Raw genomic sequence first — 22,731 nt, forward strand, 5'->3', positions numbered from 1 at the left:
ACAGGGGCGAACGCTAGGGTGGCCGTGGGCCTCGGGCCCTGGGGCTGGGTGCACTCAGCCGGACATAGAACACAGTCAGTCGCATGACCTCATCCAAGGGGCAGGGGGGCCGGGGCAGGGTGACTCTCAACCTGACTGAGACAGACTGGGCTTGTTTTCAGGGAATCGTGCCTCCTCCTATCCAGCCAGGCTAGGAGCCATCCTGAGTCACTAAAAACCTTCATTCTCGTCACAGCCCCACTGGGCCATAGCCTGTGGTCACTGTGGAAAGGGTCACCGGCTGCACAGGAGGAAGCAGGGTCACTGAAGGAGGAGCCAAGTCAGCCCCACAGGAAGGCGGCTCGCTGCAGGCCACGGTGCGGAGCAGCCTCGAAGCACCCCAGAGGGGAGCCATGTGTGGGTGGTACCCTGTGTGGGGAACCCCAGGCAGGAAGCCGACATGGCTGGGCTGGGGTCAGAGACGGAACTTTCTAGAACTGGACAGAGCTGGTGGCTGCACAGCCTGGGGACCAGTTGGACGCCATTGACCTCTGCTCTCCCAGGTGCTTTCAATGGTGACTTGTATGAGTGTTTGAACACAGTTTAAAACGGGGCTCTGAGGAGGGAGGAAGAGAGCTACCTCAGTAGGAGCTGCTGGAATGTTCCAGAGAACGAGGGTGGGGAGTGGGGCCTGGGCCCACCCTACATAGAGGGGGACCCAGTGACCTCAAGGTCAGAGGTGGCCCTGGAGGTCACCTCGGAGCCACCTGGATGTAGTGGAGGGCGGGGCCCAGGCGGAGCAGAGGGGCCGCTGGGCCTCAGCCCCACAGAGAAGGACCATCTGGCAGCAACTTTTCCTTCTTGACCACTTGGGGCTCTTCAAGGAGTTTTGAAGCCAATTACAGTTTTCTAGTGCTTAGAATAACTGGTAGGAAAAGAATTCAGAAAGAAGGGCAAAGCGAGGCCTGGAGACAGAAGATCAGAGAGGTTCCTGGCAATGCCAGGTGCTTAGGGAGGGCCGGTGATTGCTTGACCCAAACAGACCCCCTAGCCAGAGACAGGCAGGAACAGTCTGAAGAGCCGCCTACCTCCCACCTGTGCCTGTGGGGGCGGCGGTCCTGCAGTCTCCCTGAGACCATGGCAGGGGGCTTGGTCCAGAAGAGGTCGTTTTCTCAGTGGTGGGAGGAGGGAGGCAGGAGGTCCAGGGGGAAAGAGCTGCTGGGGGTCACTAAGGCCCAGGTCCTCGCTCTGCATCCTGAGGTTGGGACGGGAGCTGCACCTACCCATATCCCCTGCCCCCTGGTGGCCGCGGCCGACTCCTGGGTCAGAAGTAGCTAAGTGCCGACCACATCAGGTTCCAGGAGTGACCCAGGGCGGGCTCAGAGCCGGCAGCAGGGTATCTACCCTGCCGTCCTCTACCTGGAGTAAGGCCCCTCTTCCTGCCTCCCTGGTCCTGGTGTGAGGTTGGTCTGGACACTCACGCCCACTTGGGGCCCCGCCCTGGCCCCTCAGGCAGACTCAGTCACCCCCATGCAGCCCACGCGTGTCCCCAGAGCCACGCTTCACCATGTCTGCTACACTGTCGGCTCCAGGAGGCTGGCCCCACGCTTGCCCAGCTGGCTGCCCAGCACGAGCCCCGCGGTCGGCCCGCCACAAACAAGCACCCCTCAGGGAAGGATGGGGAGTGGGCGTGATCATTGGGACAGCATGGACGGTGGGACACTGGGGCCAGGCGGGGTGCAGAGGGACCAGGCTGCTGACCAGGTGGACCTGCGTGGGGTCTCTGAAAGGTGGCGTGACTCAGGCCTGTCTCCTTCCCAGTGGTTGGCAGAAGAGGGAGGCGATGGCGAGAGGAGGCGTGCAGAAGCTGGGTCTCCACCGCCCACTGCCGGGCTGTCTTGGCTGGAGCTGCTCCCGACAGACGGGATGCGTGTCGTCAGGGGCGGGGGCCTGGCGTGTGCGCGTGTGCGCGTGTGCGTGTGCCAGAGTATGTGTGTGCGTTTAAAATACGGAAAAAGGAAGCGTGGCTGCACTCAGCTGCAAGAGGCTGGCCGGCTCCGTCCGGGCTGGTGCGGCGGGGACAGGAGGAGGGCGAGGTGAGGGGCCGCCGAGGAGGGGAGGATGGACACTTGCCATGAAGAGCGGCAGGGCCGGGGCCTCTTGGGTGCCAGCGGGCACGCGGGGCCGATACTCACAAACAAAACCCGCGGCAAATTGCTGGCAGCCCATCCTGAAGGCGGCAGCCGCTTGGCAGAGGAGCCACGGAGGACCGGCTGGGAGCAGGCGGCCAGCGCAGCACAGGTAATAGCCGCGTGGGGCTCATCCGGCAGGTGGCCGGGTCTTGGCCTGGGTGCGGACGACATGGCACCAGCTTTCGGGATCAGTGGGGGTCTAGGCCCTCCATGTCCGGGCCAGCACAGCTGGCTCTATCAGCCCCAGGCTCCCCAAGCGCTGTCCTGGGTGCAGGAGTGGATCAGTCGCCCCTGCAGCAGGGAATGAAGCGGCCAGTAGCCACGCCCGGGTCCTCCGCTCCGCATGGCAGCACCTCCAGCTCTGGTGCTCGGGCCTCCCTCCAGGGTCCTGTGGCTGCATCATCTCCACTCCGAGAAGCCCTGCGGCTCTCAGGGCCAGGTCCTCTCGGTCCCCCATTTTGGAATGTCCCCAAACCGTCCTTGAATGTCTGTTTCTTCCTGGAGACCAACCTGGGGAAATCAGGCAGGGTTGGGAAAGGTGGTTGGAGGGCGACACCTGGATGGGCTGGGAGATCCCGAGACTCCCCTCCCTCCTCCCTTCTGCCCCAAGCCCCACCACCTGCCTGGCGCAGCAGGGCTGTGTGCAGACCCGCGGGACCACGGCCAAGCGTGCCTGTCACAGGAGCTTGGATGGCGGTGCCAAGGAGCCCAGCTGTCGAGGGCACGGGGTGGGGGCGAGCCGCCTGGATGGGGAGGACTCATGTCAGAGGCTCCCTGGACAAAGCCCTGCAGGCGCCTGGCCACCCCTCCCCAGTCAGGACCTGTGGTGGCGGTTGAGGGGCACAGGGATGCAGGTCTTGGCCAGGGGCACAGGAGCAGACAAGACACCTCTGCCACCCCAGGGACCCTGGGCTGGACGCTGTTCTCCTTGACACTCAGAGTACCCAGTATAGATCCAAGACAGAAGGTGCATGGGGGGGCGTGGTAGGGCGGGGTGTGGTGGTTCCCCCTTGGTGCCTGCACCCGGGGCAGAGGCTGGTCCCAGTGTTGCCAAGCCAGGAGGAGCCTGAAAAGCCAAGCGCAGAGTCTGGTGGGGCTGGAGGGGCCTGGCTTTGGGGGGCAGAGAGGGGTCTGGGCTCCGGCCAGTCACTTGGGCAGAGGAAAGGGGTTCCCAGCGACAGGCTGTCCCCCTCGCTGGGTGGGTAATGGGGCGGGTAATGGAGGTCGGAAGGAGGCACCCAGTCCAGCCGCCTTCTCTGGGAACTGGGCCAGCAGCCTCAGTGCACTGGGTGGGTAGCACTCTGGGGGCTCCTGGAAGCAGCAGGAGAGCAAGGTCTCCCGGCCTCAGTGGGCAGCCCCCTGGGTGAGTGGCCCATGGGACAGCTGGGCCCTGTGGAGAGCCTTCCCCGCTCTGTGGGTTGGCCAGGTCTTTGAGGCTGAGGGGTCACCTGTCTAGCCCCAGGTCTCTCCATCGCCCTCCCTGACACTCCCGCCAGCAGGGCAGGTGCTGATCAGGCCCAGGTGAGCCCTAGTCTGAACACCCAGTAGGGGATTTCGGAACGCCAGGGTCTTTGGGCAACTGTGGCCATCCACTGTGCCCCCAGCGATGGGTGCAGGGACCCCCCCAACCACAGCCCACCTCCCCATCAAACCTTTCTGGGTACCCCGGTCCCATTGCTGCTCCAGCTCCATGGCCTCACCAGGTCTCACCGCTCTCTGGGGTCCCCTGCCCCCTAAGCAGCTCTGACCTGGCCACAGTCCTGGGTGGGGCAGGGTGTGGGCCATGGGAGCTGTGCTGGGGGCAATGAGGAAGCTGGCCCAGGGCCTCTGCCCTCATGTCAGCAAGTCTTTGTCCACAGAAATGGGGTGGAGCTCAAGCCAGCACGGTGACAGGCAGAGCATGAAGGACCACAGTCGGCTGGACACGAGAGGCACCTGCAGGGGCAGAGGCTGGTGCCCCCCTACTGTCTCCAAGCCCCACCCCACCCCCAGCATCTCACAGTCCTGCTTCCTGCACAGGGCTCCCAGCTCCCTGGAGACCCTGCCAGACATTCCTGGAGGCCGGCACAGCACCCCCTAATGAAATATTCATGGAGTCTTTCTGTTTCTTGACAGAACAGCCTCTGCAGTTTCCCACACCACAGAAAGTGAGCCTCACAGAAAGGTCCTGGGAACGAGCGGGCGTCTGCTGGGCAGACCCCCCCGCCCACTGCGTCAAACCCTGGCCACCTCACGTGAGCACCAGCTGCCCCATGTGGACAAGCCGTCTGCTCTGCAGCCCCAGCTAGAAAGGCATCTATAGCTCCCCTCGATGATTTGCTCTGGTGTCTGATGGCCCCCTGCCTCACACCAAGACCAGTGCACAGCCAATAAAGTCCCACCTGCTGTGTGGTGGCCACACTGGTCACCTGCCATCCACCCATCCATCTGTCCATCCGTCCATCCACTTGCTTATTCTGTATCAGTCGAACACCTAGGTGCTGGCTTCCATGCATGGAGATGGGGCTTCATAATGGAGCAGAATGGACCCGACCCCATGCTCTGGGCCATGCACACTGACATTACCCCATGCTGGTCACACTGGGCATCCCCAGACCTTTGCAAAGTCCACACAGAACCCCAACTGCCATCTGCAGCTTGTGAGGGAGCCCCCAGGTCTCCCCACCATGTCCCTGAGTCTCAACGGACAGGGTCATGGTCACTGCACCCTGCCCTAGCCATGTCTGATGGAACCAAGGACAGGATGACTGGGGGTTCACGAGCTGGGGCTTGGCCCTGAGTGGCCTCAGCCACTGCTCACAGATCGGCCAAGTGCTCCACATGCATGGATCCTTGTCCCCCAAGTCCCAGTTTAGCATTCTACAAAGTGGGAGAATCAAACAACCCAACCAAATCCCTCAGGACAGGTGTTGACTGCCCAACTGTCAGCACCTGTGGGCAGCTGCCGAGAGCCTCCTGATGGCAGCGCCCTGGGCAGGTGTCCTCCCACGGTGCCAGGCGCATCCTCGGATGCTCCCCATCCCTGTCACTGCCCCCACCTGCCCAGCCCCGCAGCCAGCATCTCTGCAGCTCCGTGGGCAGTGATGGCCTCCAGGCGCCCCTCCTCTACTCCCTGATCCAAGGCCGGCTCCTGGGTGGGACAGCACTCCTCCCACCTCTCAGATATAAGGGTGTGTGTCTAAGCTTGAAGCCGAGGTTCTGTTGGTGCTGGAGGCTGGGTTGTTGGGTGACGGGGCGGGGGCTGGACAGACAGGAGAGGAGGGTGAGGTGGGTGGGGCTCGGGCCTGGGGCTCAGGTGGCTCCCCCACACCGATGCCTGTACTGCCTGGCCTCGGTTCATCAGGGGCCAGGGGTGGAGTGGAGGAGGGTGGGGGTGCAAAGTGCTCGATGCTGAGTCCAGCTCCCAGCTTGCTGTGTGACCTTTGCCCTCTCTGAGCCTCCACTTTCTCATTTGTAAATCTGAGTTCATGGAAGGGTGGTGCTGTACCCCAACTGCCCCCAGGAAAAGCCAGCGATCAGGGACGAGGCTCTGGTCGGCCAAGGCCAGCCACTGCCATTAGCCACCCTGGGTCTACACAAACCCCTGCCACCTCTCTCCCCGGACCATCCTCAAGGTGTATTGCAGAAGCCCTGGGAACCCTGTGGAACCTTCGGCCCAGTGGCCTCCATGTCGCCACTATCAGGGAAAGAACTCCAGAACTCTGGAGCCCCCAGGGAGATTTGCCCTGGTTGGGGGATGCTCTGGGGACAAGCAGCTTCTACAAACAGTGTGAGCTCCCCAGGTGCACCTCCCTGGGACCCCAGCCCCCAAGTGGGGGCAGGGCAGGTGGGTGAGGAAGCCCAGTGGGGGAAGGGGGAGGCCAGCACATGGGGCCTGTGGGAGGCGGTCCTGTGGGCCCTGTTCTAAGCCGGGGAAGCCAGTGAAGGGCAGGTCTTTAACGAGATCCTCCATGGGGTCCAGCTGCCGTTCTGCGCTGGGTCCCTCTGCTTAGCCCAGTCTCCTAGCTCTGGAGGGACAGTTTGTGGGGCAAGTGGCTGCCCCAAGACCCCCTGGAAACAGGGGACCATGGTGAGAGTTGCCATGTGAGGGGGTCCATAAGACCCCAGGCTCCCACAGCAGGTGGTGACCAAAGGCTGGCTGTGCCCCTTGGGCCTGAGTCCTGCCCCCAGGCCTTCCCTGGGCATCAGGTGCTCACCCCCAGCCCCCTCCAGTGCCCTCAGGGTCCCATCCTGGAAACTTTGCCCAGGATCAGAAGTGGGTAGCCAGTTCCTGGACCCACTGTGCCACACACAGGGGCTCCAGGGCTGCCAGCCTCCCCCAAACCACCCGGGGCCTCGCCTGCCTGGCCTGGCCTCTGGGTGGAGTCTTTGTCTAACTGCCAGCTCTGACCTTGACAACTGTCACCCACAGTGACAAAATAAGACTTGATGCCTTTTCCTGAGAGCTGAGCTCCAGTTTGGCCAAGTGGTCTGATTGTCTGGGAGGCCAGTGCAGGGACTCAGAGGTCAAATCACTCCCACCTCCCACTCCCACTAGCCGAAGGCCACAGGGCTGGGAGGTGCAGAAATGACGCTGCTGGAGTGTCAGGCCAGGAGCCCCCCAGAAACGATTCCCAGAGCCCACCAGCATTCCAGTTCACGGTCCAAGGACCCAGCCCAGCACCCTCCCCCATGCAGTGCAGGCGGTGGGCTGGGGATGGAGGAGCTGCCGCGAGGTAATGAGCTCTGTGTGGAACACAGAAATGAAGCACATTCTGCAGAACAAATGGTGTTAATTTGCACCGCAGCCTGGCATCGCCGAGCGCCTGGGGGTGGCGGGGGGGGGGGCAGCAGCTGCGCCAGAACTCTCAGCCACGAACTCGCTCGGGGAGCTACTGGGGCCATGCATCACCGTCAGAGGGACAAAGCCCCCGGGCCTGACAGGGTAGCCCTCACCTCCAGGAGGAGGCCGGCTCCAGGAAGCCGGAGGATCGGCTTTTCGGCCCCTCCCCCCTTCCCGAAGATCCCTGCCCAGGGCAGCCAGTGCCCAGCACTGCGTCAGGAGTGGGGTCCACGGTGGGATCAGGTGTGGCCGGCCATCTTACCTAACCCTAACCCCTCCTCCAGGAACCCAGGTCACACCTGGTGGGGCGGATGGCCGGCGCTGCCTTGGACCTGTGTTCTCAGGCCTCGAGGACACCCCACCTCCGGGTTCTCCTCCCCCTGGGTTCTCTCCTAATTAGTCCCCATCCACTTGCAGTATCACCGCTGCAGCTCAGAGCTGCAGGTCCCAGCTGAGGTAGCCACATTGAGACGCTCTGCCACCCCCGGGTGATCTGCCTCCCTCACCCGTCCAGCCCTCTGACCCAGTGAGTACCACCTCTGGGGTCAAGAAAGGCCGGACCGCACTCCACATCCTTGCCACCCCCACTGAGTGTTTGAAGTCACCCTTCTATCCATCCATGCATCCCTGCGGCCCTGCTCCTTCTTTCCTGACCCCCCCCCCACCCCCACCCTTCAACAACTCTGGAAACCTGGCTGCTCTCGGCATGGGCAGAGAGAGGGCAAATATGCAGGGCCGGGGTGTCTGCCTGCCTGCTGGTTCCCTCTGCCTCCCGCCTCTCCTCTGTGGGGAGAAGGGTTGCCCTGAAATTGTGCGTTTTCTGCTGAGGTTGGTGTTGGGTGCCCTGAGGCCTTCAGCATGGGCTTAATGAGTGGGATAACAGATCCTGGGCCTGGAACTGTACACCAGGAAGGGTATCCGGAGAGGATCTAATCCAGCCCAGATGGGGAGACAGGCCAATGGAGGGCATGACCTGACCAGCCTATGACGCACAGGCTCTGTCCACTACCCTTCCCGGTGCTCTTCAGAACCAGGCCCGGCCTCTACGTCCAGGTGGGGAAAGTAGGGGTCTGCAACCCTGTCCAGCCTAAGGCAGCCCCCGGGCCCTGGGGATCCTTGTCCTGCCTGCCTGGCAAGGATGCTGGTGCCCACCCACCCATCTGCCCACACCTAGCCTCCTTCTAACCTGCTGCAGTTGTTAAACCCCCGCATGGGTGCCCCCTCCCCTCTGTGACTCCTGGGGTCCTGCAGAGCAGGGCACCTGGTCAGCCTGTTCAACCCGGCTTACCCCGGGGCAGATCTACAAGCCCTGAGCCAGGGGCCAAGGACCAGGAGAGCCACAGAGTCCAGCACGGGGCGCTGTCCTGCAGGGCTTGGGGGACCGTCTCAGACTCTGAGAGGCTTCTCAGGAGAAGTGGCCCAGGGCGTAGGGGGCTCAGGCACCAGCTCTGGAGCTGGGCCCTGGAGGGTGGCAGTGACTGAAATGGAGGTGGGGAGGAGGCAGAAAGAAGGGGTCTCATGTGAACACCCGAGAGGGAGGGGCAGTGTTTGGAAGAGGAGGCTGCAGGGATGGGGCGGATGGCCTGGGCTGGTGGACAGCGAGCTGAGCCTCGCAGGCAGAGGAAGGACCAGGAGAGGGGCCCGGCTCTGGCCCTTGTCAGCTCCTGGGCTTTCCTGCTTCCTGCTCACACTACCCACCTCTGATGCCTGTTCCCTCTTCTCTCCCGTTGTCTAGATGCCCACCTGGCAGAGAAACACCTTTTGGGGATGAAGGTGAACCCAGAGCCACAGTACTCAGCCCAGAACCCAGCAGCCAAGCTGCTTTATGTAAGCAGCTTGTGAGAGCCCTGCTGAGAGGGGCTGCAAGTGAGGGGCCTGCTGGCTCAGCCGCCTGCCCGCCCTGCTCGGAGGCCCTGTCCGCCGGCAGAATGGACTGCCCTGCCCACACCAGCCGCCGTGTGGCAGCCATCACCGCAGCCCCTCAGCCCAGGTGCTGAGCCTGGGCACCAGCCCCACAGGGCTTGTGGGCCATTTTGCTTGTGGGTGGGGGGAGGGGAGAGCAGGGACAGGGTGTGGGGTCTCCAGCGGGCCCCTCCTGGGGGCTCGGCCCCTGCTAGGGGGCATCTGCCCGCACAGCACAGGAGAGCTGCTCCAGATGCAGCAGGAGGGCCGCTCGAACATCGCCCATCTTCGCACAATCATTTCAGCATCCTCTCAGCGCCCGAACAGCCCGCTCGTTTGAATGCGTAATTAGCCTGAGCATCCTACCTCGCTAATTTCAAGGCAGGGGAAGGGAGTGGAGGGGGTTTAGGAATTTGCATATTAATTTAGCCGAGGGAGAGAAAAATTGTTTACCACTTCTTTCTCTCAGTCGCTCACAGAGGACTTAACTCTTTCCTGCTTGTTGTCTGGAGCCCTGCCAGGAGGGCATGCCTGGGGTGCAACCAGCTCCCTAAAGGCCCCCGCTCCCCCCAGCCTCCCCTGGGTCCCGCCCCAGGCAGCCCCTGCACGCGCCCCTGCAGCTTCCTCCCTTTGAAGGGCCTGTGTGGGCTCCTTAGGGGCCAGACAACACAGGAACTGACCTCAAACTCCCTCCCCACTGACCCTGCCCATATGCTTTTCCAGGACCGGAGATTCCTAGGGCCCCTGAGCCACCCCGCCCTCTTCACCTGTTTATTTGCCCAGTGCGATGGACCATGGAGGGTACCCACAGCTGCCCCCAAACTAGAGCAAGAAGCTGGTATGCACAGAGGGGTGGGAGGGCTTCTAGGCCGAGGTGGCATTTGCCTAGGGCCCTGTAGGAGGGAACTGGTGAGTGGAGGGGCGCTGGGGCAGGGGGTACATAGGAGGGAGATGTTTGGGGAGCTGAGTTCTCAGGTCTCAAGAGCCAGAAGGGATTATGCAGGCCTCCAGTGATGGACCGAGAGAAGCAGGGCCTGGATTCACCTGCTTTGCTCTGAGCCCCGTCTTCTTTGTGGGGGACAGTAATATTCCAAACAGAACAGAATGAGACACTGGGTGCAACCAGCATGGCTGGCATGGCTGGCATATTCAGGTGACCCTGCCCCGAGCTGTGGTCGCTTCCCACTCAGGTGGACAGCAGCACATCCGCTCAGAAGGGCAAAATGCACCAGAGCCACGCAAACAGCTCCGGCTCCCCAGGGGCGACTAATGCAGGGAGTGACATCTCACAGAAGCCAGTTCTTTGCACAGCAAGAGGCCCAAGGACATCCCCCCCCCCCCCGCCACCCCCAAGGCCCAGTGTGCATTGCAGGCCAGTCAGCCCACCCACACGGTGAGCAGGACTAGAGTGGCCCTACCACACGCCTGGTGGCAACCAGCTGCCTCAGGCTGTACGTCGTGACGGGTTCAGACACCACCCAAACCACGAAGGACCATGCAGGACTTCATCGTCTTCAGAATCGGGACAGGCCTGTGAACAACGAGATCTGGGAGACCCAGGCGGAGGGCTGGCCACAGAGACAGAGACCGGCATTCACAGGGAGAGTTCGGGCCAGGCTGGCTATGTTGTCCCTGACGAGAGGACCGGTCCCTTCCTGAGCCAGGGCAGACATCACCAACCGATCACAGAGCCTCTCCCACAAACCGTGGGAATTCCAGGGAGTCACTGCCCACCAGCTGTTGGCCACCTGGACTGGATGAGCTCCTGGATGACCCTCTCAGGGTGAGTCTCTGCCCCGCGTCAGGTATCAGGGAGCCCATGTGGCTGCCAGCACAGAAGAGAAACTTCCTGCTCCCACCAAGCTCCCTCACAGCAGCCAGATGCACCAGCAGGGGTGCGAGGTCTGCCTGGCACTCTGCCCTGGGAGGGCTCCCCGGCCACACACCCCTTCCATCCCCGCTGAGCTGCGCACTGTGACCAAGGGCTCAGGCCTCAGGGCCACAGATAAGATGCCTTCGTGGGGCACCCTGCACACGCTCAGGACAGCTCAACACGCACACATGGGGAGGTGGTGGTGCCAGGCGCTGCAGTGCAAGGGCCACAGTGATGCACACAGGGTGTGCGCTGCCCAGCTTGGGGGGCCCGAGGACACAGGACACGGCTGCGGACAGGGAGACGGGTGGTGGGTGTGCACCAGTGGGCCGGAGGCCGCGGGAGCCTGGGAGCTGCAGTTGCAGTAAGAGGGGGAGAGCTGGCCACACACAGCGTGGTCCCGACAAGTCCCCAGTCTCCTACAAACAGGCCCCAGGGTTGGCCCCTCACGATGGGCCCCCATGGGCCAAGCTCCCCACTCTGGGGTGGGAGACATGGGCACTTTGGGGCACAGGAACTGCCCGAGCAGCGGGCCTGCCTGCCCCCAACCCCTCTGGGTCACCCTGAGGGGTACCCTGGCGGGGAGCACAACCAGGAACCCGACAGCCATAGAGAAACCAGCCACCCTCCCAACTAGCGGCCCAGAGAACTCGGGAGGGTCTGGGACTCAGCACTGTGTCTGCAGAACAAGAAGGAAGGTGCCCCAAGGCTGGCCCCCATCTCTCCTGGGCCTGTGATCACTGTGCCCCTCCCTCAGCCTCCAGGAAAAGGTGCTGATGGGTTCCTGATTGTGCCCCCACCAGGGTACCCCTCAGGGTGACCAAGAGGGGTGAGCTGGTGGAGAGCTCGCCATGGACCCCAGGCCAGCAGCTCACAGGGCTTCTCAGGTGGTCCTGCCGAGTCTCACCTGCTCCTTAGGCACCTGTTCGGAAAGCAGACTCCCAGGCCCTGTGAAGCCAACCCACCCTCCAGGGCCCCACTGCCTGATTGGTGGGGTTGTCCCAGTGTCACTGGCCACCCAGGGCCCGAGAGCCTCACGTGGGGTGGCGGCCTCCCACTCGTGCATCGCCCCCTTCAGGGAACCTGTGAGATGAAACAGCTCTGGACTGGGAGGCGGGGCGGAGGTGAGGGGCCCGTCGCGGCGGCGGGGGGAGGGGGGGCACAGACTCCCACGTGTGGGCGGGTGCAGACCGAGCGGCAGGGCAGGAGGGGGCTGCAGCCAGGCGGACAGTGGCCCTGAGGGACCGTGCCCAGTTGGCCGGACACCCGGGGACGGCAGGAACAGCCTGCTCAGCCCTGCTGTGCCCATGTGTCCACGGGCGCCAGGATGGCACTTTGTTTGCGTCTGTGGGTTCTGTGGGCTGGTTGGGAGATGCTCTGCCTCCTGCAGCTGCTATCAGCGCACACCCGGGAGCCAGCTTCACTCTCACTGTCATTAAAAATCCCAGGTCTGACAGGTAGGGAAAATCCAACATAAAAACAACCGCCTAGGGACCAACCACAGCTCGAGCAGAAGCCCGGCTCCTGGTGCAGGGGCCAGGCCCCTCTGGAAGCCGGGGTGTGGGAGGTCTGCCCTCCCCTGCTCTTCTGTGTAGGTGTTGACCTGCCAGCCCCACCTTAGGGTTGGACAACAGGGGACAGCAAGGCAGAGGGAGGGATGGAGGAGGAAAGCACGTGAATGGGGCAGAGACCAGCCCCAGGCCACACTTGCAGGCCTTGCAGGACGCTGGACACCATGGTGGGTAGCCTGACACACCCCATTGACAAACGAGGTGACCCATGCCACAGGCACCCAGCTGGAACTCGACACCCACCTCCGACCTTCTGGTAGAGGCCTCTGCTGGAGACGAAGCCTGCTGCCCTTCTGGGTGGCAGTGAGGCACCCCTGGGGGTGCCCCAGGGCCCAAGGAAGGAGCCAATGTGTCCTTCTGTGGGCACAAGAGGCTGCCCCGGTGCCCCAACTGGGTGACGTGGCCGCAACGGCACTCTAGCAGGCCCCAAGCCTGGACACTAGCCCTGTTTCTTGAGGCTCCTTCATCATTTGGACAAGCTGCTCATCCCTTCTGAACCTCGGGGGCCACAACTGTAAATGGCAGGAGGTGGGTGTGTGCATCCGGCCTGGGCACAGGGAAGGGTCTGCGTGGGGAGCCTGACACTCGCCCTGTCTGACCAGGCCCTGGGCTGTGGTGACGTGCCAGCTCTCAGGGTCTCAGCTCACAGGGTCAGAGCACATGCTGGACACCAGTCCCGGTCACACATCTGGGGAGGCCAGGATCGCCAACCACGCTGGGGCCCCCCTGCACTCTGGCCTCGGGGATTCTCTGCGGCATTCAGCCTGCTTTGGGGGCCTCTTGGAGCTGGGGTGACACTAGCCCGTGCCCCAGAGAGCCTGGGGCCTGGCTGAGCCCACATCGGCTCAGAGCTAGGGTGTCTCCCCAGGGTGCTGGCACTCACATGACCCCTGGGCGCCGGTGCTCACGTGACTGCTGCATCTGGAAAAAGTTCTCGGATGGCTCAGGAGGGACACATGGCTCCCTGTGTGGCTGGCCCCCTCCCACCTGGGGACCTGGGGACGGGAGGCCTCGGAAAGGCTGGGAGCACCCCAGCCTTGAGCTGAGGAGCCCGGTAAGCGGAGGGTTAAGCGCTGCTTCTACTTCTGCTTGGGGTGCATAATGCACTCATTTGCATACTGCAGTGTGCGCTCAATTAAAATGAACTTTTAATTTCTTCTAAGTAAATTACTTCTTGCCGGTACGTGACGCGCACAAATGTCAGAATAATGGGAGAGCCTTAATGAGCTGGGGGGTGGAGCGGGTGGGGGCTGCTGGGAGTAACCCCAGAGCAGGCAAGTCCACACGCGACACAGATGCACAGGACGGGTGCGCAGACCGTGGCCGCTGCACAAGCACCCACCACACGCAGCCCCCACCATGGCCACTTGCACACGTTACAGGATCCCACCAGAATGGACACAGACATTTCTCACCAAGCCCCAGCCTCCCTGCCTCTTCTTACTTATTAATAAAGATGTAAGTTTAGAGGGTGAAACAAAGAAACAGAATCAGAGCAACAAGAAGGCTGGGCACTCCCTGCCTGTGACTGCAGGCAGCCCCGCTGGGGTTGGGCAGGGGGAGACACCCCCTCCACCTGGGCCCTGGGGGCCCAACTCCATCATCATCCCTTTGTCTCCCGGGATCCGAGGGGGCCTCAGACTGTCCCAGGGCACAGTCGGCTCGGGCCACATGGCTCAGTCCTGTGAGGACAGCACAGGCGTTGGTCTGTCTGCCTCTCTCTCCTCATGCTCTGAGTGTAGAGGTGGCATCAGCCTGACGCTGACCAGCTGACCAGACATGAGAGGAAGGCAAGAGACCTGTCTGGTCCCCGGGCTTTGAGCTCTGGTCCAGGCAGGGCTAGACTCACCAGGGTTCTCAGGAGAGGCTCTGGCCTCTGACCAGAGTCCTGCACAAGGTCTGTCCCCGTCCAGAGGAGGCAGCAGACACACGGGTGCTGGGTCCACATGGATATGGGTTCCAGCCATGATGGCTCTGGACAAGCCACGGGGCCCCTAGGCCACCCAACTGTCTCCTCTGCACCTGTCTGGGGCTGGCGGCTCCCTCTGCCCTGCACTGTTACGGAGCTGCCACTGGGCAACTCTGCGACCAGTGACCACCCATGGCACTGGGCTGGAGCCACTGCTGGATGCCCCACAGAAACAGCTCAGACACCTGCAGGCAAGTCCTCATCAACACCAATGCTTGAGGCTTAGGGAGGCCAACCTTCTCCTCGGGTCCCAAGAGGGTCAGAGGAGAATCAGTGACGTTGATGATGAATCTAGGACGTGTGGACACAGCTCCCAGGAGGATGGGGGCACCCCTAGGGGCCTGTGGGCAGGGCAGGCACTCTGGGCCTGTAGTGCACCTAAAGTTGTTTGAAGAGGCTTGTGGTCCTGAGGGGAGGGGCACAGACATCTCTGACAATGCCTCCAGAGGGTGGTCAGGGAGGGCTTCCTGGAGGAGGGCTCACCAGGGGAACAAAGGGGCCAAAATGGCCCAGGTCAGTGTATGAGGTGGCAGAGGATGAGGTGGCGAGGGGTGGGGGTGATGATGACCCAGGGGGAGGCCCGCTGCAGGCAGGAATGGCTCATGAGGGCCACAGGGCATGATGTCCTTGGGGACAAGCACCAGAACACCTGGAAGGGATGTGCCCAGCTAAGGGGGGCAACAGGAGGGCTCAGGGTCCAAGCAGGTGGGGATGTAGGCCTGGGGGGGGCGGTCTGAGGCTCTGGCTGGAGCCCCCAGGTTGGGCTGGAGGTGCTTCCTCAGCACGGGGGTGTGGTGAGCAGGCGGCAGGGGCCTCTTTCACAATCGTTTGTCATTACTGGCAGGCTTCACGGTGGGGGGTGGGAGCACGGTGGCAGCCAGGCAGAGGGCAGCGGCACCCAGGACACAGATAGAGAGCTCAGGCCAGTCCTTCCGGGGCAGATATGGACACCAAGGCCCAGAGGGTCTCTCAGCTGGTCTAGCACAGTAGGGGGTAGAGGGGGAGGGCTGGTCCGGCCTGGCCACGGTACAGCGAGAGGTGAGTCTCTGCCTCGCCACCTGCCCCAGGGCCCCCCCTGACTCCTTGAAAGGGGGTGCCCCCAGAGATGAGATGACAAGTGAGAGGGAACTGGGGTGGTGGCGGACAAAGAATACGAGACAGAGAGGCTGGATGGCTTGGCTAGAGGGGCCGCACACTTCCCACGCCCCTCCCTGCTCAGCAACTCTCCATGGCTCCCTAGTGCCACCCCAGCAATGTCTCAGCTGGCACCCCTGCCTCCGCTCAGGGGTCCCTGAGTCTGCCTGCCTGAGCTCACAGAACCAGGTAGACTGCTACCCCCCAGCAGGGACCCTCTGTTCTGATCTGGCGATGGCCCTATGTCACCATACCACCCACCCTCGCCTCCCACGGCTGGAGGATGTGGAGAGCAGTGACACCCATAGGGTGAGGGCCCAGCACCCCGTGGTGTATCTGTCCTAAGCTGAGGCCACAGGGTCATCCTTGGGCTGTTGTGATATCGGGGGCCTGAGCTCTGACCCTGACTAGCCAAAAGGTTCCGGCCCAGTTCCAGTCTCCCCCTGCGGTGAGCCACTGTGCCTTTAAGAGGACGAATCCCACCCTCGGCCCCCTCCCTGGCTTTCATGCCAGTTTCTCCCCCTGGATGGGTTCTGAAAATTACCACTTCCCTGGCAGCTGGGGTGTGCTGCATGCGTGTGTGTGTGTGTGTGTGCATGCGTGTGCGTGTCTATCCGTTCACATGAGGTGACTAGAGCCCAGCTTTCCCCCATCGCTGAAATTTACATTGAACCACAAATTAATTTCATAATTTTTTCCTCTCTAATTATGCCAACATCTGCTGCAAAGCCAAGCTGTGCACATGCATTTTAATATTCTCCCCTCCTCTCCTCCTCACAGCATCGCTTCTGTCTACACTGAACTTTTCAATAATTATCGCCAAGAGAAGATCTTGACTCCCATTGCTCTTGCTTTTCAAGAGGGGAGGTGGGGAAGGGGGATGAGGAGAGAGGTGGAAGGAAAGAGAGACAGAAAGAGAAAGAGAGAGAGGACTGTCCACACGAGGGGAGGGAGATGGCAGGTTAATGACCAGGTCTGTGCATCAGCATCTCAGGAGGGAGTGAACTGTGGGGTGGGGGGTGGCTGACAGTTGATTTCTTTGTTGCTGCAGGAGGAGAGGGAGGGTCTGCAGGGAGGGAGACAGGGAAGAAGAAGGTAAGGGAGGAAGAGAAAGAACTTGGGGGTGAGGGAGAGGCAGGGCCTGCCAAGGTGTACGGTTGGGGATACACCCTGCACCCCAGGAACGCAGCCACCCTGTGACCAGGATGTGCTGAGGGGGCGTGCTGGCTCTGCCTGGCCCTCTCTGGTGGATAAGCCATGCGGCCCCAGTCCCCAAAGACTGAGGAGCACAGTCACAACAGTTGTTAGTTATCCCAGGAGCACAGCTGTGGGACCCCCATCTCACCAACCTTTGTACAGGACTGGCCCGGTGCCCTGGCACCTTTACCCGCCGGCACCTGACAGGAGGGCTGGCTGAAACGAGCACAAGGGGCCACACCTTACGGGTTAGGGTTAGGGCCAGGCAACCCCCTGATGCCCCTCCACCTGCACTCAGAGTGAATGTGTGTGCACTCACATGGGTGTGCACCTGTGAGCATATGTGAGCAGTCGTGGATGCACAGCCCTGCAGTGCGGGATGGATGTCCAGAAAGCGTGTGCGGAAAGCCCTTGCCTGGAATTAGGAGGCCAGCTGTGTGGACCTGGGTCCGACACCGCCTGTCCATGAGCCCATCTGTCCGCACAGGGCACCCTGCAGGGTACAGCTTGGGGACAGCCAGCCGGCATTTGGTGAGCACCTCCCATCCACCTCCCAGTCCCCCTTGAGCCCACCCTCTCCCCACAGCTCCTCAGTGTCACCCAGATTATATCCACCCTCCTCATACTGGCCACAAAGCCCTTACCCCAAATCCCAGGTAGGCCCACCTTGCACCCTGGACACCACCCGCCAAGCCCCTGGCCCCTCCATGAACTCCTCCCTCATGTATGGTTGGTGCTCCATGACTTTTTATTAAAGGGTGAATAAATGAATGACATCATTGAAACACATCACAAATCTTCTCTGGGCCTATATCTCATAGAGAAATTGAAGACACAGGTCCTTTGCACTTGAGGACTGTCACCTTGGTCTCTTCCACATCTACTCTAGCCCAGATAAGAGGCCAGCAGCAGAGGCAGACAGGCCCCTACTTTAGCAATAATTCAACCCCCACATTTACTGAAGCTGTGCTGTGCCAGAATCTGCAAATGGTTTCTACAGAGTACAGTGTACGGTCCCTTCAAGGTGCTCACAGTCCAGAAGGTAGGCAAACAGCCAACAAGAAGCCTGTGAGGATGTGTTGAGGCTCAGGGAAGTGCGACTGATGACATAGCATCTGAATAGTGTCCAGAGGAAAGAAGGGCTTGGTTGGGCCTGGGGTGGGGGTGTCTCTGGGAAGTGCAGGAGGAAGGCAACAGGCTGCAAAAGTAGAGAGTGGGCTCTTGTTTCTGGTTGTGATACATGTAACGGGCACAGGCTTACACTCCTGCTATAAGCAACTGTTGAACTGCACAAAATACAAGCAGAAACTGTCTCCAGATATTGCACAACAGATAGCTCCACATTCACCCCAGCTTCCTGAAGCACAGCCCCAACGTACTTCAATGTCTCAACAAGTGAGGAGAGAGAGGTAAAATTGGGGCTGCTGAGCTGTCTGCAACATGCAGAACACAGAGACGAGGAAGCTGTGCAAAGAAGGCCCAGGAGCCTGCACAGGCTCCCTGAGTCTCCAAATAGTCAGCCATAGATGTGCAGGGTGGGGATGCACAAGACCCAGCAGAGAATCACTACACTGCAAGTTGACTGGAGAGTCTAGAGTTGATGTGGTGCCGGCACGGAGCAGTCCAGACAGCTGAGTGGAGGGAGTGCGCTGACCATCCCAGAAAAAAATGACAGTTCTTAGGAGCAGGACTATTCCAGCCTGAGGGTAAAGGTTGCTTGAGCTCCTGCCCTAAAAAAGCCTCAGGCCAACCCCTGACAGATCAGGCCAAGCTGCGAGTAAAATAACTCTGCCAGAACAAATTTAACACTCTTTAAAGAACACAGTGTGACCCAGATCCTCAACAATATAGGATTCACAATGTCCAGCACACAATAAGAAATTACTAGATATGCAAAGAAGCAAGAAAATGTAACCAGAAAAGAAAAAAGAAAAAGCAGTCAGTAGAACAGATCCAGAGATAACACAGATGTTGGAATTACAAAAGAAAGATTTCAAACAAAAGAAAGACGTGAGTGTGGAGAGGGAGATTCTCAACAGGATGGAAACGATAATGGTGGGAATTTAATGGAAAATGTAGAACTGAAAAACAAAGTCTGAAATGAAAAATTCACTGGATGACTCTAATAGCAGATTGGACTACAGAAGAAATGCCATGTGAACTTGAAGACAGGTCCAATAACAATCCACATTTAAGCTGAGAGAGAAATAAAGCCTTTTTAAAAAAACAACAGCTGCCCGAGCAGGCCTCAGGAACGCAGCGGCGGGAGGGCGGCCTCGCGGGAGGACCGAAGCCGAGCCCCGGCTCCGCCGCGCTCTCTGCCCACCTCCCTTTCGTCGTCCCGGTCTCTTGACCTCGAGGCCCAGGCATGAGGGACCATGAGCAGAAACTCGTGAGGAGAAGGGGGCTGCGCGTTGTGCTTAGACTCAGCCTTGCCTCCGTTGCCTCCCTGACTCCTGGTCAAACCTGAGGGCAGGAGCTCCCCGACAGGCATATTCTGTTTTCTCTTGGCATCCATGAGACAGTAGCAGGCTCCAGTCTCTTCACATGTCCTGAAACTACTCACCTACCTAAGAGTCTCAGCATTATTGGCATAACTCCACCTCCCTGTGCCTTTCCTGCCATGGAAGGAAGTGGAAAGAAGGGATGAGTCAAGTAACAATAAACTTCTGAGAAGGAGATGCAGGTGCGATCCTGGGTCAGGAAGATCCCCTGGAAAAGGAAATGGCAACCCACTCCAGTGTTCTTGCCTGGAGAATCCCGTGGATGGAGGAGCCTGGCAGGCTACAGTGCACTGGGTCACAAAGAGTCAGATATGACTTAGCGACTAAACAGCAACAGCAAATAACCGAGTCTGACGCGTCCTTAGAGGAGGGCGTTAGCACACACAGGGACTCCAGGCGCCCCAGCTGTCCGAACAAAGAAGCGGCAAACATAGCCAAGCCTGGAGGCCCAAGAGGAGGCAGCATCGCTGGCTCCTTGGCCTTGGACTGCCACCCTCCAGCACTGTGAGGAGAGAAATTCCTGTGACTGAAGCCAAACAGCCTGTGGTGTCTTGTTATGGGAACTCTCCCAACCAAAGCAGAAGGATGAACCAGAGAACAGTGAACCTGGTTCCTTACAACGGGGACAGTAAGTAGGGTAGGAAAGGGACGAAAGGAGTTCCATGTCTCTCTCTATACCTTTTAGCATAGTTCCAACTTTTGGAAGCATATTAGTGTTCCACCAATTGGAAATAAAATTATCTCACCAAGATGAAAAGCGGGAAAAGACTACAATGGAAAACCACCTGCCGTAAACAAATAATTGTGTTTCAAACGTATGCCGCAACTACACTGAAGCGGGGGGAAAGTTTCACATCAATAGCATCCCTTAATGTAAGGATCAAGGGCTTCTTAGAGAAAGAGCTGTTTACAGGACGGAAGCAGAATAGGAGCAAGATGAACCTATAATATTTTGTCATGCCAGAAGTAAAGGAAGTGATTTTAAAAATAACAGATCAGTTTGAGGGTGGTAACACCAGACAAAAGTGATACAATTTTAGTGCCAGTATAACTGAGTACAGTGATGAATTATAAACCAATTATGAGATAGAAATACATGCGTTCATACTGATAATAGGTAGATAAATTGATAGGGGATAAGGAGGGCTCTTGCTTATAGTAGAGCGCTGAGTATAGAGTGGCAAACATGGAGGGGAACTGAAGCTGGATCAATTTTAGTCCCAAAGATTGTCCCAGGATAGAGTCACCAATAGATGCTGAATAAGGGATAATTTTGATGGGGAGCAGGATATTTGCATGGTCTTCAAGAAATCCTCATAGGTTGCTTAATAGTTACAAGGTAAAAAATAATGACTCTCTAGTAAACAAATAGTATACCTTTTCCACATAATCAAAATTAACATCACCAAGGCAAATAGACATCATACCCTTCTAGATACAATACATTGAAAAGGACACAACATTGCTTATGTGATATTCTGGTCAATAATGTATAACCTGAATTAAATCAGAGGAAATATCAGATAACCCTAAATGAGAGATATTGTTGTATATTCTTATATACTTCAAAAAAAATCAATAACATGAAAGACAAAGCCTGTTTCAACATTCCATTGAAAGGCTGATACATATGCAATGTTTGTTTCTGTACTGGATCCCATGCTGGAGGGGAAAAAAAATGCTATGAAGGTTTTATTTTGTTAATAGGTAAAATTGATAAGTGGATGGTAAATTTGTTTAAATGTTGTTTCTTTGTATATTTACTGAAGTTGGAAACTATTGTGGTTATTTATATAAAAGAATGTCCCTAATATTGTGAAACATATTAATATGCTAAAGTATTTAGGGATAAAGAAGGTGATGGTTACATGTTACCCTCAAGTTGATGATGAAAATATTATATATATATACACACACATCCATACATATATATGTATATACACAAGATGGATGGATGGATAGAGGGACAGATAGAAAGGAAGCAAAAACAGCGCTGGAGTAAAACAGTAACAGTAGGTGAATCTGAGTAAAGTGAGTGTTGGGTTTCTTCTGTAGTATTCTTGTATCTTTGTATACGTTGAAATTATTTCCAAATAAAAAGAGTAGGTTTTTTCGTTTGTTTGCTGAAAAAAAAAAAACACAACAAAGACCCCCAGTGACCCATGGGACAATATCAAGCAGTCCAATATATAAACAAGTTAAGTGCCAGGAAGAGAGGAAAGAGAGTGGGGCAGGGAAAAAAAAAAAAAAAAACTTGAAGAAATAATAACTGAAAATTTCCCAAATTTGATGAAAAATATCAACCCACAAATCAATAAAACCAAGAAAAATAAACTAAAACAAAAACAAAAACCCAACTACTCATACCCAAGAATATGCTAAAGCCAAATATACGGCAATCACTTAAAAAAGCAGCATATCACAAGGAGACAAGGATGAGAAATACAGTTGACTCCTCATCAAAATAACGCAGTCCATAGTACAAAAAATGACATCTGTGAACCTGGTAGTCTATATTTTGCACAAAAAAGTCCTTACAACTGCAGGTGAAATAGAGTATATTTTCAATTCATCATAATCATAAGTGAGTATGCACTTAGAAGCCTCAAAATTTGTGAAGCAAAAACTAACAGACTAAAGGGAGACAAATCCACAACTCCAGTTGGGGATTTTAACATTCCTCTCTCAGTAAGTGATCAGCCATGGATACAGAAAATCAGCAAGGGGTTTAAAGACTTCAACAACAGCATCAACCAAATGATCTACGTGACATTTGTAGGGCACTCCACCAAGCAAGAGCAGAACAAACACTTTTTTCCCCAAATGAACATGGATTATTCACCATAAAATATGTCTCAATAATTGCAAAAAAAAACCCCACTAAAATCATATGAAATATATTCTCTAGCCTAGTACAGCAGGAAATCAATTAGATAAAGATATTTATAAAATGCCCTCAAATGCTTGGAAATTAAACTAAAAACTTCTAAATAGTCCATGAATAAAACATCACAAAGGACACTGGAAAATATGTTGGGTTAAATAACAATGAAAACATGACATATCAAAATTTGTAGGCCATAGCCGAAGCAGTGGTTAAAGTGAAAACTATTAATGCTTTTGAACTTTGGTGTTGGAGAAGATTCTTGAGAGTCCCTTGAGCTGCAAGGAGATCAAACCAGTCAATCCTAAAGGAAATCAGTCCTGAATATTCATTAGAAGGACTGATGCTGAAGCTGAAACTCCAATACTTTGGTGACCTGATGCAAAGAACTGACTCATTGGAAAAGACCATAATGCTGGGAAAAATTGATGGCAGGAGGAGAAGGGGATGACAAAGGATGAGATGGTTGGATGGCATCACTGACTACATGGACATGAGTTTGAGCAAGCTCCGGGAGTTGGTGATGGACAGGGAGGCCTGGCGTGTTGTAATCCATGGGGCTGCAAAGAGTCGGACATGACTGAGCGACTGAACTGAACTGATAGCTTTAAATGCTTGTGTTGGAAAAGACAAATGATTTATAATAAGTGATCTAAGGTACGGTTCTCTGGTAGTTCCCCTGGTGGCTCAGCTGGTAAAGAATC

General features: G+C 57.6%; 1 long non-coding RNA gene across 1 annotated transcript; it reads left to right on the plus strand.

Moving 5' to 3' along the window:
* The first annotated feature begins 1,730 nt into the window (after positions 1-1,730).
* LOC139029934 (uncharacterized) lies at positions 1,731-13,495 on the plus strand. The gene is made up of 2 exons (XR_011482263.1): positions 1,731-2,280; positions 8,729-13,495. It is a non-coding gene; the product is annotated as an uncharacterized lncRNA (long non-coding RNA).
* Positions 13,496-22,731: the final 9,236 nt, after the last annotated feature.

Source organism: Odocoileus virginianus, chromosome 20, assembly GCF_023699985.2.
Source record: "Odocoileus virginianus isolate 20LAN1187 ecotype Illinois chromosome 20, Ovbor_1.2, whole genome shotgun sequence".
NCBI lineage: Eukaryota > Metazoa > Chordata > Mammalia > Artiodactyla > Cervidae > Odocoileus > Odocoileus virginianus.